The sequence below is a fragment of the Heterodontus francisci genome, unplaced genomic scaffold (assembly GCF_036365525.1).
Source record: "Heterodontus francisci isolate sHetFra1 unplaced genomic scaffold, sHetFra1.hap1 HAP1_SCAFFOLD_43, whole genome shotgun sequence".
Classification (NCBI taxonomy): Eukaryota; Metazoa; Chordata; class Chondrichthyes; order Heterodontiformes; family Heterodontidae; genus Heterodontus; species Heterodontus francisci.
Genome location: NW_027141852.1, coordinates 11,527,291 through 11,541,619, shown reverse-complemented (window position 1 = coordinate 11,541,619; position 14,329 = coordinate 11,527,291). Strand labels below are relative to the sequence as shown.

The 14,329-nt window shown below is 48.4% G+C and overlaps 2 non-coding genes across 2 annotated transcripts; both read left to right on the top strand.

Moving 5' to 3' along the window:
• The first annotated feature begins 5,030 nt into the window (after nucleotides 1–5,030).
• On the top strand, nucleotides 5,031–5,113 carry trnal-uaa (transfer RNA leucine (anticodon UAA)). Its single transcript has one exon. It is a non-coding gene; the product is annotated as a tRNA-Leu (tRNA).
• Nucleotides 5,114–8,836: 3,723 nt separating this feature from the next.
• Nucleotides 8,837–8,919, top strand: trnal-cag (transfer RNA leucine (anticodon CAG)). The gene has a single exon. It is a non-coding gene; the product is annotated as a tRNA-Leu (tRNA).
• The last annotated feature ends 5,410 nt before the right edge of the window (nucleotides 8,920–14,329 follow it).

Below are 14,329 nucleotides of genomic sequence, written 5' to 3'. Positions count from 1 at the left end.
TTCCACCAAACACTCCCTCTCACTCTGCCATGCGCAATGTCCAAAGGGTCCAAAGTGTTTTGAGTTTGTGCCTGAGCAGCCTGGATCCGGTCATTGACCCACTTCGTGCACTGGATCCATGTCTTGGGGTTGACCCCATGGCTACTGACTTCACCTACTATCTCAAAGCAGCTTTGCTTGGTCAGGTGGACAGGTCTCCACCTCCCATCCCTGGGGAAGAGGATATTCCACCTATCTGTTGTCACCTGGAGGCGAACCTGCAGGAAGGCATCGCCAAACCATTGGACCATGGTCACTGCAGGCTCGCATTCAGCTCCTTACCTATCAGGCAGCAGAGACAGCAGAACGGGTCCTGGGGCATCAGTGACAGCAGAACAGGTCCTGGGGCAGCAGATGCAGCAGAACAGGTCCTGGGGCAGCAGATGCAGCAGAACTGATCCTGGGGCAGCAGAGGCAGCAGAACAGGTCCTGGGGCAGCAGATGCAGCAGAACTGGTCCTGGGGCAGCAGAGGCAACAGAACAGGTTCTGGGGCAGCAGAGGCAGCAGAACGGGTCCTGGGGCAGCAGAGGCAGCAGAACGGGTCCTGGGCCAGCAGAGGCAGCAGAACGGGTCCTGGAGCAGCAGAGGCAGCAGAACGGGTCCTGGGGCAGCAGAACGGGTCCTGGGGCATCAGAGGCAGCAGAACGGGTCTTGGGGCAGCAGAACGAGTCCTGGGGCAGCAGATGCAGCAGAACGGGTCCTGGAGCAGCAGAGGCAGCAGAACGGGTCCAGGGGCATCAGAGGCAGCAGAATGGGTCTTGGGGCAGCAGAACGGGTCCTGGGACAGCAGAGGCAGCAGAACGGATCCTGGGACAGCAGAGGCAGCAGAACAGGTCCTGGGGCAGTAGAGGGCTCTCAGGAAGACACTCCTTTAAACCAGGCAGCAGTGAATGCAGGTCTGGCAGTCCTTTCAATATGGTGCCAGCACCTGCCGTTGTGTCAGATGTCGGTGCCATCGGTGCCTCGTTCCCTACCTCTGGTCCTTGTTTACATGGGCCCCACGCCTCCCCTTCATTAATTGGTCGGCTGCTCCGTGATCGGGTTCGGCCGGCCACATTTCACTCGTGTGGTGATGACACCCGCTTCCGGTGCCTCTGCCGAGAGCCGCACCGTTAGTTTAAAATTCAGCTCATGGGGTCAAGAGTGGAAAATCTCCCCTCTGATTCTCTCTACTTAAACTGATGGAGACACCAAATTAAAACTGATGAAACCAGGGATTGTATCCTGGTTCTTCAATCTAGTGTTCTCCCAACTGAGCTATTCCATCCTCACTGTGAACCCATCTTCATTGGAGACAAATATAACTCCAGGTGGAATTTCCCACCCGTTCATTCCTCACTTCAGGGGAATGGGACCCGACCAGATCGCGGAACTCAGATTATGTTAATGTTCTGCTCTTGATATCTTAATATTATCTTGCGTTTGAGCCACTTTTAATCAGGTTCACGGACAAAATCTTCCATCATCCCTTCTCCCACATTCTCTCTCTCTCATTCATTCTTTATTCCTCACAGTCCAGAAAGGGTTAGGAATCAGAGCTCACCCCCAAACCCTCTGCACACAGACCTCTGTCTGTTACCCTGTTTGATCCAAGAGACCAGTCAATAAATTACACTCTTTATAAACACAGAAAGCTGCCTCACAGTGTTGGACAGAGATAAATACACTGAAGTCTTTTGAAAAAAGTTCATCTTACGGGTTGTTACTGAGCCCACAGAGCAGGACGGGCCCAGGCTCCAGCCCCAGCCTGTGCTGTGTTAGCTGATGCCACCTGGTGTGATACTGAGCCACACGGAGCAGGAAAGGGCCTGGTTGTATTCATGGCCTGTGTTGAGTTAACTGATCCCACTCAGTGTGGTAGGAGCCACACAGAACAGAATGGGCCCAGGCTCCTTCCTCAGCCTGAGGGATGATAGTTCTTCTCACACGTTGTTGGACAGAGCCCCACACAGAACAGGGAAATCTCAGGCTCCATCCCCGGCCTGTGGTATTTTACTTCATCGCACCTGGTATGGTACGGAGCCCCCAGAGCAGGAAAGATCCAGCTTCCATCTCCGGCCTGTGCTGAATTAGCTAATCTGACCTGGTTGACACTGAACCGCAATCGGGGAAGGATGGGCCGAGGCTCCATGGCCTGTGGTGTGTTAGTTATTCTCATTTGGTGAGGTACTGAGCACCATATAGAGCAGGATGGGCCTGTGCTCAGTGAGCTGATCTCACCTTGTGTGGTCCTCAGACCCACACACAAAGCAGGACAGGCCTAGGCCTCATCCCCGGCCTGTGTTCAATTAGCAGATCTCAGCCAAAAGATTTTGATAAGGTTCCACACAAGACGCTTCTCTATAAGATTAAAGTCCCTGGTATCAGTGGTAATATATTGATCTGGATTGGGAACTGACTGGCAGATGTAGGCAGAAAGTAGTTCCAGATGGATCTGGATCTGTTTGGAGACCAGTTACCAGTGGTGTCCCACAGGGATCGGTGTTGAGACTGTTGCTCTTTACTATTTTTATTAATGATCTGGATGTAGGTGTAGGGCGCACCATCTGTAAATTTACAGATGATTTGAAGATCTGTGCGAGTGTTTAGACTGTAGACGAAGCTCGACTGTTTCAGGCTGATCTTAATGTGTTGGGAGATTGGGTTCATGACTGGTAAATGATGTTTAATTTGGGTAAGTGCAGTGTTATTCATGTAGACAGGGCGAATGCTCAACATTCATACACCCTTCAGGGAAAAACATTAAAGTAGGTGGAAAAAAGAAAATAATTTTGAGCAGAGATCTGGATGTTCTAGTGCACAGATCTCTAAAGTTACAGCAGCAATGCTGTGAAGTGATAGTTGGAGCAAATAGAGGGATGGGCTGCATTCAGAGGACAATTGAGTATAAAATGAGGCATATTCTTTCATGGGATGTGAGTGACACTGGCAAGGCCAGAATTTGTTACCCATCCCTAATTGTCCTTGACAAGGTGGCGGTGAGCTCCCTTCTTGAATTGCTGCACTCCATGTGGTGTAGGTACACCCACAGTGCTGTTAGGAAGGGAGATCCAGGATTTTGACCCAACATCAGTGAATGAACAGCGATATATTTGCAGATCAGATGGTGTGTGACTTGGAGGGGAGCTTGCACATGGTGGTGTTTCCATGCATCTGCAGCCCTTGTCCTTCAAGGTGGTGGAGGTCTTCGGTTTGGAAGGTGCTGTCTGCGGAGCCTTGGTGAGTTGCAGCAGTGCATCTGGCAGATGGTACACACTACTGCCACTGTGCGTCAGTGGTGAAGGGAGTGAATGTTTAAGGTGGTGAATGGGGTGACAATCAAGGCGGCTGCTTTGTCCTGAACAGTGTCGAGTTTCTGGAGTATTGTTGGTGCTGCACTCATCCTGGTTTGTGCCTTGTAGATGGTTGACAAGTTTTGGAGAGTCAAAAATCACAAAATTATTACAGTGCAGAAGGAGGCCATTCGGCCCATTGTGTCTGCATAGAATCATAGAACATAGAAAGTTTACAGCACAGGCAGGCCAAAAAACGAGCCACCCAGCTGAATCCCATTGACCAGCATTTGGACCGTAGCCCTGCAGGTTCAGGTACTTGAGGTGCACATCCAGACTCCTTTTAAATGAGTTGAGGGTTTCTGCCTCAGCTACCCTTACAGGCAGTGAGTTCCAGACTCCCACAGCCCTCTGGGTGAAAAAACCTTTCCTCATCTCCCCTCTAATTGTTCAACACATCACTTTAAATCTATGCCCTCTAGTCACTGACCTCCCTACTAAGGTAAATAGACCCTTCCCATCCATTCTATCCAGACCCCTCACAATTTTGTACATTTCAATCAAATCTCCCCTCAGCCTCTTCTATTCCAAGGAGAACAACCCCAGTCTATCCAATCTTTCCTCATAGCTGCATTTTTCCAGTCCTGGCAACAACCTTGTAAATCTCCTCTGTAACCTCTCGAGTGCAATTACATCCTTTCTGGAATGAGGTGACCAGAACTGCACACAGAAATCAAGTTGTGGCCTAACTAATGATTGATACAGTTCCAGCATAACCTCCCTGCTCTTATATTCTATACATCGGCTAATAAAGGAAAGGGTTCCATAAGCCTTCTCAACCAACTTATCAACCTATCCTGCTACTTTCAGGGATTTGTGGACATTCACTTCAAGGTCCCTCACTTCCTCTACACCTCTCAGCATTCACCCATTAATTGTGTCTTCCTTTGCTGTGTTTGACCTCACCAAAGGCATCACCTCACACTTCTCCAAGTTGAATTCCATTTGCCACTTTTCTGCCCACCTGACCAGTCCATTTCTCCAGCTCTCCGAATGAGCATTTCACCACGTGCCTTGAGCTGAGTTACTCATCACAGAATTCCCACTATCTGATTTACTCTTGTAGCCAGAGTATGTATATGAATGGTCCAGTTAAGCTTTTGTCAATGGTAACCCCCAGGATGTTGATGGTGGGGGGATTCAGCGATGGTAATGCTGTTGAACGTCAAAGGGAGATGGTTACACTCTCTCTTGTTGGAGATGGTCATTGCCTGGTACCTATGTGGTGTGAATGTTACTTGCCACTTAGCAGCCCAAGTCTGAATGTTGTCCAGGTCTTGCTGCTTCTGGACACGGACTCCTTCAGTATCTGAGATGTCCCGAATTTGTCCTTTTATGAAACCTTGTTCAGGACTCACTTGGAATATTGTATCCAGTCTTGGTCTCCTCACATGATGGGTGATATTGAGGCTTTGGAAAGGGTACAGAGGAGAGACATTCGACGAATTCCCAGTATAAGACATCTTGGTTATCAAGTTAGACTAAAAGAGTTGGGACCCTACACCTTAGAGAAACCTAGACTGAGGGGTGATCCGATTGAGGTTCATAAATAATGAAGGGTCAAATTCAGCATGGGAGAGGAGTCATAACTTGATATTGTCAAAGGCCAGATGGCACCCGGATCACATTAAATTTCATTTTCAGTGGCTGCTTAATGTGCCAGGATGGCTGAGTGGTTAAGGTGTTGGACTTAAGATCCACTAAACATGTGTCTGCGTGGGTTCAAGTCCCACTCCTGGTATCTGTGCTTACAAAATGTTACTTATTCTTTCCCTGACTTTTGCCTTGCACCATCATCTCTTCTGTCATTTAATCACTCTTGCCTTCCAACTGAGCACAGCTTCCTATTATTTGATCTGCCCCAGCACCGTTCCTTGGCTCTGCGCTTGCTTATAAACTGGTAAATCTTTGACTTAATCTCCTCTGTACCCTGACAATGACCTTCTCATCCTTCCTGGATTGTGGTTCCTCACAGGATCCGCTGCCTCTCCGACTCCCCTCCAGGTAACTGAAGGCCCTGAGCCTTGGTCTCGCTTTATACGCTAGCTGGTAGTTGATTCCTTGCAGGTCTGCCACCGCTCAGGAGAAGCTCAAGACCTAGATCAAGCAAAGTATCAAGAGGAATGTGAACAAAGGCTCCCTGGTGCAGAGCAAGGGACAGGGAGCCACCGGCTCCTTCAAAATCAGCAAGAAGGAAAACCCAGGGAAAAGTGGGAAAGAAGGTGAAGAAACCAGCAGACAAGAAATCTTCAGTGAAGAAACCAGCAGACAAGAAATCTTTAGTGAAGAAACCAGCAGACAAGAAAGTGACAACAAAAAAAGTAACAGCCAAGAAAACGAGCAGCAAGGCGGCGGCAACGCCAAATAAGGCGGTGAAGAAAGCAGCGCTTCAGAAAAAGTCTCCTGCGAAGAAGGTCAAAAAAGGCAAGAGTGCGGCGGGCGGAAAGGCGCTGAAGAAAGTGCAGACATGGAAGAGCAAGGTCAAGCCGAAAGCAGCGAAGGCTCAGAAAGCAGGGTCTGGAAAGAAGTGAAAGAGCGCGGGAAACTTGGAAACATCTGAACACAAAGGCTCTTCTCAGAGCCACCCACATCTCTCAGGAAAGAGCTGATCCCCTGATCAAATGATCCCTGTCCCGGCCCCGCCTGCAGATTCCACATGGAAATGATTTGGGGTAAATCCAGGATCCCTGGCGACTCGCTGACATCCCCTCCACCCAGCCCTTTCCCCACTCTCTGTAATAAAACAGAGGGATATCCGGCCCTCACTCCAACTGGAGATGTCTTCGGTGCAGTCTCAGTTCACAAATTCAGGGGGAGAGTTTGTAAGACAGTAACACTGGCGGAGAAACCCCACCTCACAACTCAAACCCCAACACATGAGTTTCTCCAATTCAGCTGGAGTCGGGTGACAACAGGAGCTGGGATAGGCTGTGATCGGGAATGTTAGGAATGGATTTGTTCAGGGAGGAATGTACCTGGAATCTCCGAATATAATAGTTCCTTATTTCCCCAGATGACACATTCTGCAGTGAGAGTGAAAAGTCTCTTCACTGCTTCACATTTACTAATTGTTTGGTTCTAGATGAATAATGAGTCAGAGAGTAATGACAGGATCTAAAGCTTCTCTCACACCAGCCCTTGAATGATTCAGTGTGAAGTGTCCAATGTGTGAAGCTGCTGCCAGGGTTTGTCAATCTGAACAGTTTCAGCTCAGTTACTGGGGGCCTGGAATCCCCGCAGTTTGACTCTGTCTCTGATTGGTCATCCTCTTCTCAATCCAATTCTTAACCAATAGGAGAATCACATATAAGTAAATAGAAGTTCTCATTGGCTTAGATTTTCCAATTGGAAAAAGCCCGGCAATTCCAGAGCAGGAAGGAATTGAAGTGATGGAAAATTTCAATTTTCAGGCAACAATTTTAAAACCTCTCATTTTATGTTCTGTTTTACTGTATTTACCGTCACAAAATGCTGACGCGATTTTAGGAATCGTTTACATTTTTCAATCTGTTAACTGTAAGCGGCGGGAGGAAGGTCCGGTTCAGCAATTTAAAACGGGACAAATATCAGCTTCCACTCTGTAAAAGGAACAAATTAGCGACTAACCGCTTCTCACAGGCTTCTCGGGGACTGACAGAAACGAGCGGTTTCTGATCTTTTCTCCTGAAAGAGGCGGATAATGCTGCAGGGAGCAATGAACTGCCCTTCACTTTCTGGCTGCTAATACACCCCTGCCTTTAAACAGTTCAAACAGCGACTGTTGCTTCTGCCGGAAAATGAGCAGATTCACCAGAATGATCCCGGTCCATCATGGCCAAAGAGATCCAGCTGGCCCGCCGCATCCGCGGGGAACGCACCTAAAACCCAGCTTCAGTAACAAGTGTAACAAGCTCTTTTCAGAGCCACCAAATCAGCAAAGGAAAGAGCTGACATCTCTGTTCATCATCAAACCCATTAGATTGGAGGGGCGGCCACATGGTTTCTGTTTTGTCACATCACTTTCCCGAAAGGCCTGCAGGACTGAGAGCTGATCTGGAATTTAGAAAGCAGCATTACCGGAGACTCATTGCTGCTCAGCACAATCTCAACCCCGCTCCTGGGATCCGTTAGCTGGCATTTGGGGATAAGAAATGGATCCCAGTTTTATTTGGATGGCATTAATGGAGCCGGGTCCGTTCACATGAGGGTTATTTACAAACATTACCCAATGAGTTCACTAATATTTGAATTCATTGGAGATCAGTACACAGGATATGTCAGGCAGCTCGGTCACTCTGACTGAAACCGCCAGTTCCCCGGGGCTGCAGACCCTGACACTGCGGGGAGAGAATCCCCGACTCTATCCCGCCGCCGGGGGAAACAGACAGCTCTGTGTCCGCAGAATAGGGAGGGCCGGGGGGAAGGCACATCTGAAAGCGCTGCAATGGACTCAGCTCCTGTGTGTGCACAACTCTCACTGATTCCGTCCTCTGGGAACAGTGCGGTCTAAACAGATCAGGTTAGGAGAGAAACACACAGCCCGAGAATGGCCTCTTCCTTCCTGCATTTACTCTGTTCCGGGAGCAGATTCTCATTGAGAAGCGGCGCTCAGATCACCGGAGAGAAAAAAAAACACAATTCAAACTGTCCAAATGAAAAACAGAGAATTAACCCGGACACTTCCATTATTAAATTAGTTCATCAGCTCCGAACCAGTTCCCGTTAATGTACCGGGATGGTCTCGGGATTTATAAAATCGAAGGCAGCGGGATTTATTAAATTGTTGATTCTGACACCCTGTAGTTCACTTCTTCACTTAACGAGAGGGGGAGATGTGTGAGCAGAGAAACAGAGCGAAATCCAGAGAGGGAACTGAAAACACACCTGGACAGATGTGAAACAGGTCAATCCACTGTGACAATAACTCCATCACTGACTCCCTTCTGCCAGTAACCAGTCCTTTCACAGAGACTGTGGGTGGCTCTGAAAAGAGCCTTTGGTTTATTTGATGACATTTTGGCCGCTTTACTTTTTCTGGGAGCTCTGAGCGCTGGTTTTCTTGGGCAGCAGCACGGCCTGGATATTAGGCAGCACCCCGCCCTGAGCGATAGTCACTCCTCCCAGCAGCTTGTTGAGCTCCTCGTCGTTGCGGGCGGCCATCTGCAGGTGTCTGAGGATGTTGCGGGTCTTCTTGTTGTCCCGGGCCGCGTTCCCGGCCAGCTCGAGGATTTCAGCGGTCAGATACTCGAGCACAGCAGCCAGATAGACCGGGGCTCCGGCACCCACACGCTCAGCATAGTTCCCCTTTCTCAGGAGCCTGTGAACACGGCCCACCGGGAACTGCAGTCCAGCCCGGGAGGAGCGAGACTTGGCCTTGGCTCGAGCTTTCCCGCTGGTCTTTCCTCTTCCAGACATTTCCACAATCTCACAAATACTTTCACAAAGAATGAATAATTTCCTTAGCATTGATAGCACGTCGCAGGTAGTCAGGATGGCCGAGCGGTCTAAGGCACTGCGTTCAGGTCGCAGTCTCCATTGGAGGCGTGGGTTCGAATCCCACTTGTGACACCTTGTGTTTTGACTGCACTGGAAGCGTTTGGGAGCAGCGGTGAAGAGCAAAGAGAAAGCAGGAAAGAACATGGACAAACAAAGCAACAATGGACCCAAAGATGTTGCAACTAAACATGAGAGTAAGAGGCAACTAGGCAAACAGCAGGGCACATAAAAGATCAAAAATGTAACCTTTGTATCGGGGTGGAAGATGTTGCCAATATCATTATTGAATACTTTACTGTTTTCCCGAATGAGAGGGCGATGCAAATATTGTTATGAAGGAGGAGGAGTGTGAAGTATTGTACGTGATAACTGAACGAGAGAGGAAGTCTTAATGGGATGAACATCCTTGAATGTAGATAAATCACCAGGTCCAGATGAAATGTACCCCAGGCTGTTGAAAGAAGCCAGGGAAGAAATAGTGGAAGGTCTGACCATCATTTTCCAGAGGATTGGAGGTCTTGTAACGTTGCAATAAAAGTAAAATACCACGCAGATCAAGCATGGCTGAGCCTTTAGAGTAGAGAAACAGGGCTGAATTCCCTGAACCAGTGCTACAGCTTTCAGAATAGAAGGAGCCTATACACACCTGATGGGTTCCACTTAAACAAAAGAGCTGGAGGTGTTGACGGTCAGAACAGATAAAATGTGGAGGAGTGTTTGAAGCAGATTCTGTGTGGTTACTGTAGTTGTACTATGGAGTTATTTCAAGGAGGTGATTCTGAATGTAATGGATCAACGTGGACCCGTCCAAGGCAAAGGTTCTAAGCTTCCCTGTGGTCCAGCCTGGTTGAATGGAACTGAAGCAAACAAATCATCCAGAAGAGGAAAAGATATGTAAGGCCATGAAAGCACAGAATTCAGATGGATGCAATACCAGATGGTATGGCAAGAGTGTAAAACAGCAACAGACTGGTGAATAAAACTTTCCCATTGAATGAGACAAGAGAAAAGAAGGGTAATAATAGTGTCAGGTGAGTTGTGACACTATTCACATTCCACCTTGATCTGAATAGGACTGTTGAAGGGAGTGATTGAGAAGAATAGAGGAGAAATGAAAAGAAAGGAGAAATAAACAAAAGGTCTTTTGATTTTAGAATGCTTGTTTTTGGAAATGACAGACTGTAAAGTGTGTGTGTCAGAAGATATAGAGCGAAGTTGGGTATGACAAGATCACAGGAAAGTTGTGCCCTGAGACAAGGTGTGTGTTGACAGGAAAGCTGCTTTCTTTTGCACAATATGTATTTTATTCATATAATTTGTGCAATTACATTGCAAAGCAGTTCAAATTTAATATTACATAAGGTACAATACAGATCAGTTTCCTTCAATAATGTACATGATGTATCTCACTATCCCTGCCTGCACAGGTTATATTTACAGTATTTACATTACACATCAAACATTCTCTGGTGCAAACAGTCCGAGGGGTTTTACACGGGTTCCAGCCCCTCACTGTACTGTGGCCTACTAGGGCCTCAGACTGCAGCCTTTCCCCATTGAGTCTCCATGGTGGCTTCCCCAAGCTTTAATGCCGTCCCACAGCACATAGTCTTGGACGTTGCAATGTGTCAGTCTGCAACACTCGGTCATGGACAGCTCTTTGCACTGGAATACCTGTCCCACGGCCGGGCTCGTTCTCAATAGAGATCATTTCAAATGAACATTTCCTAAATCCGTGCTTTCTCTCTCGCAATAAAGAGAACAGGATGTCTGGCAGATTCAGTGTGAGACAATAACACTGCCGGGTAAAGGCCGCTTTCCAACTCCAATCTTAACACAGGAGATTCCCCAAACAGCTGCAGTAAGGTGTTTGTAAACTGCAGGAAGCGGATGTGTGAGGAAATGGTGATGTTACTGAGGAGGTTTCTTAGTATAGAATGGACTGTGTTTAGGTGGGAATATTACTGAGTGTTAATTGCATCGGGACCATATTTAAAAGCTCCGGCTTTCTGGAAAGCCTTGACTATGAAGGCCGAGTCTGGAAGGGTTTGTGTGGAGAGCTGGGTTTTGGTTCTACTGTTAATAAAGGGTTTGAAATTGGCAGCCCGGAGGAAACTGGAGGTGGAGCTGAAAGATGAGAGGCCGTTCTCTCTCTGTCTGTCACTCTGGGTGTCTCCTCCATCTCGCTCTCTGTTTAATCTTCACTCTTGTCTCCTCCCCTCCCTGCTCTCACTCTGCCTTTCTCAGCCAGGTCCAGGTGGCCTGTATAAAAAGGAGCCTGACAGAATCAGTCTCTTTTATTGTGCACTGATTTGAGGAAAGAATCAACATGTCTGCCAGTAAACAAGAGTATGCTCCAGGCTGGCAGCATGTTAGAATCCATGAGGAAAGGCATCATCACCCTCATCGACAAGCAGAAGGGGGAGAGGACAGAAATCAGAAATTGGTGGCCCAATTTCTGCTTAATGCTGACTACAAGATTCTGTCAAAAGACATAGCCAGTCGATTCAAGTCTGCTCTGGAGTTGGTGATTCACCCTGATCAGACCTATACTAAACCAGGCAGGACAATCTCTGATAGCTTTGCGCTACTCAGGGATATGATCACCTATGTACGGGACAGGAGGGTGGACACCTGCCTCATCAGCCTGGACCAGGAGAAGGCTTTTGACAGGATATCGCACACTTACATGATGGATGTGCATTCCAAAATGGGGTTTGGGGAGGGAATCTGCAATTGGATCAAACTACTCTACACAAACATCAGTAGTGCAGTCTCAATCAATGGGTGGGAATCAGAAAGTTTCCCGATCCAATCTGGAGTCAGACAGGGCTGTCCTCTCTCCCCTGTCTTGTTTGTTTGCAGTATTGAACCCTTTGCTGAGTCTATTAGGAAGAATGCGAGCATCAGAGGGGTGACAATCCCAGGCAGCGGAGGCACTCAGGTTAAAACCTCCCTGTACATGGATGACGTCGCCGTTTTATGCTCGGATCCACTGTCTGTGCGCAGAGTGATGAGCATCTGCGACCAGCTCGAACTGGCCTTGGGAGCCAATGTTAAACACGGCAAGAGCGAGGCCATGTTCTTTGGGAACTCGGCTGACCGATCCTTTGTCCCCTTCACCGTTAGGTCAGATTACCTGAAGGTGCTGGGGATATGGTTTGGAAGGGCTGAGACGTGCACCAAAACCTGGAAGGAGCGAGTAGCCAGGGTACAACATAAGCTGAGCATGTGGGAGCAGCGATCTCTCTCCATTATGGGTAAGAACCTGGTCATCAGGTGCGAGGCGCTCACATTCGTGGAGCAGGTCTGGCCCATACCGCATTCCTGCGCTGTGGCGATCACCTGAGCCATTTTCCGCTTCATCTGGGGATCCAAAATGATCCGGGCCCGGAGGGACACGATGTTCAAACCTCTGGATAATTGCGGGAAACATGTACCCAACGTCGCCTTCATCCTTATGGCTACCTTTGTGTGCGGCTGCATCAAGCTGTGTGTAGATCCCCAGTTTGCAAACTTCAAGTGTCACTACGTGCTGTGGTTCTATCTGTCCCCAGTGTTGCAAAGGATGGGCCTGGTCATATTGCCGTGGAATGCTCCATCCAGTTGGACTGTGCCGTACTGCCTTTCCTTCATGGAAAAGTTTCTGTGGAAAAACACCTTTGACCACCAATCCATCAGGCAGTGGTCTGCACGGAATATCCTCAAGGCCCTACGGGAAAAGGAGATGGTGGATCCTGTCGGATGGTCCCCTGAGCAGAAGTCCAAAGTCATTTGGCAGAATGCCTCATCACCAGAACTTTCAAACAAGCACCAAGATGTAGCCTGGCTGATGGTGTGAAGAGCCCTCCCTGTCAGATCCTTCCTGCACACCTGAAGTCTCATCCCATCCACACGCGGCCCTCGAGGTGGCTGTGGTGGAAAAGAGACGTTGCCCACGTCTTTCTGGAATGTGTCTTTGCAAAGCAGGTGTGGAAGAGATGCAGTGGTTTTTGTCGAGGTTCATCCCAAGCAGCTCTGTCGCACAGGAGTCTGTGCTCTATGGGCTGTTCCCAGGGACGCACACCAAGATAAAAATCAACTGTTGCTGGAGGACTATCAATTCGTTGAAAGACGCTCTTTGGTCTGCCCGAAACTTGCTGGTCTTCCAGCGCAAAGAGTTGTCCATGACCGAATGTTGCAGACTGGCACATTCCAAGGTCCAGGACTACGTGCTGAGGGACGCACTAAAACTTGGGGCAGCCGCAGCAAAGGCTCAATGTGGAAAGACCACAGTGTAAGGTCCCCTCACCAAGCTGAACTGAGGAGCTGGATCCATGGGAAACCACTCGAACTGTAGCCAGAAAATATTTGTTTGCTGTAAAATGTACATGGCATGACAATGAAATGGAAGGGTTGTGAGGCAACTCACTCCTGTATTGAAGGAAACTGATCTCCTTGGCACTCTTTGTATTGTTTGACTTGGTGCTTTTTGGAACTGTTTTGTAATGTATTTTTTTTTTACAGATTTTTATGAATAAAGTATATTTTGGAAATTAATAAAAGAAAGTCTGGCAGAGGTAAAGGAGGGAAAGGACTGGGCAAAGACGGAGCAAAGCGGCACCGCAAAGTGCTTCCTGATAATATCCAGGGCATCACTAAACCAGCAATCCGCCGCCTGGCTCGCCGTGGCGGGGTCAAGCGGATCTCAGGTTTGATCTCTGAGGAGACTCGCGGGGTGTTGAAGGTTTTCCTGGAGAATGTGATCAGGGATGCGGTCACCTACACTGAGCAAGCCAAGCGCAAGACGGTCACTGCCATGGATGTGGTGTTCGCTCTGAAACGTCAGGGCCGCACTCTCTACGAATTCAGCGGCTGAACAACTCGACCCTTTCCAGCAAACACAACAAATGCTCTTCTAAGAGACACCCACCACCTCACAGAGAGAGCAGTGACCTGGAAACGGGAGCTGGGATAGGCTGTTTAGAACTGTCTGGAATAAATCTGTGCTGTGCTCGAGATACAAAACTAGAATCCCCAAATTTGACATTTCATTTGTAGCAAGGATGTGCAGTGGATTTGATTTTCTGAACGGGCTGTGGAAACAGTGCCCGAGGCTCTACAGTTAGTTATTTCTCCAGTCGACACATGCCCTCAGTGAAAAGCCATCACTCCTCCAGAATCACTCATTGTTTTCATAGAATTTCAAAATGATTTCGCTGCAATGAGAGAATCCGGGAGTTTTGCAGCAGCCGTCACTGGAACCAGACCCACTTGTGATGTTATTTCTCCCGAGACGGTGTTTCCTGCACTGAAACTGACAGGGTTTGTGAAACTGATCAGTTTCAGCTCATTCATTCAGGGACCTGGAATTCCCGCAGTTTGAGCCCGCGCTATCCAGAGCCCACTTCTGATTGGTCACCCTCTTCCCATTCGCATGTCTTAACCAATTGCCGAGCCTCGAATTAGAAAATACAGCAAATCATTGGCTTAAATTGTCGTC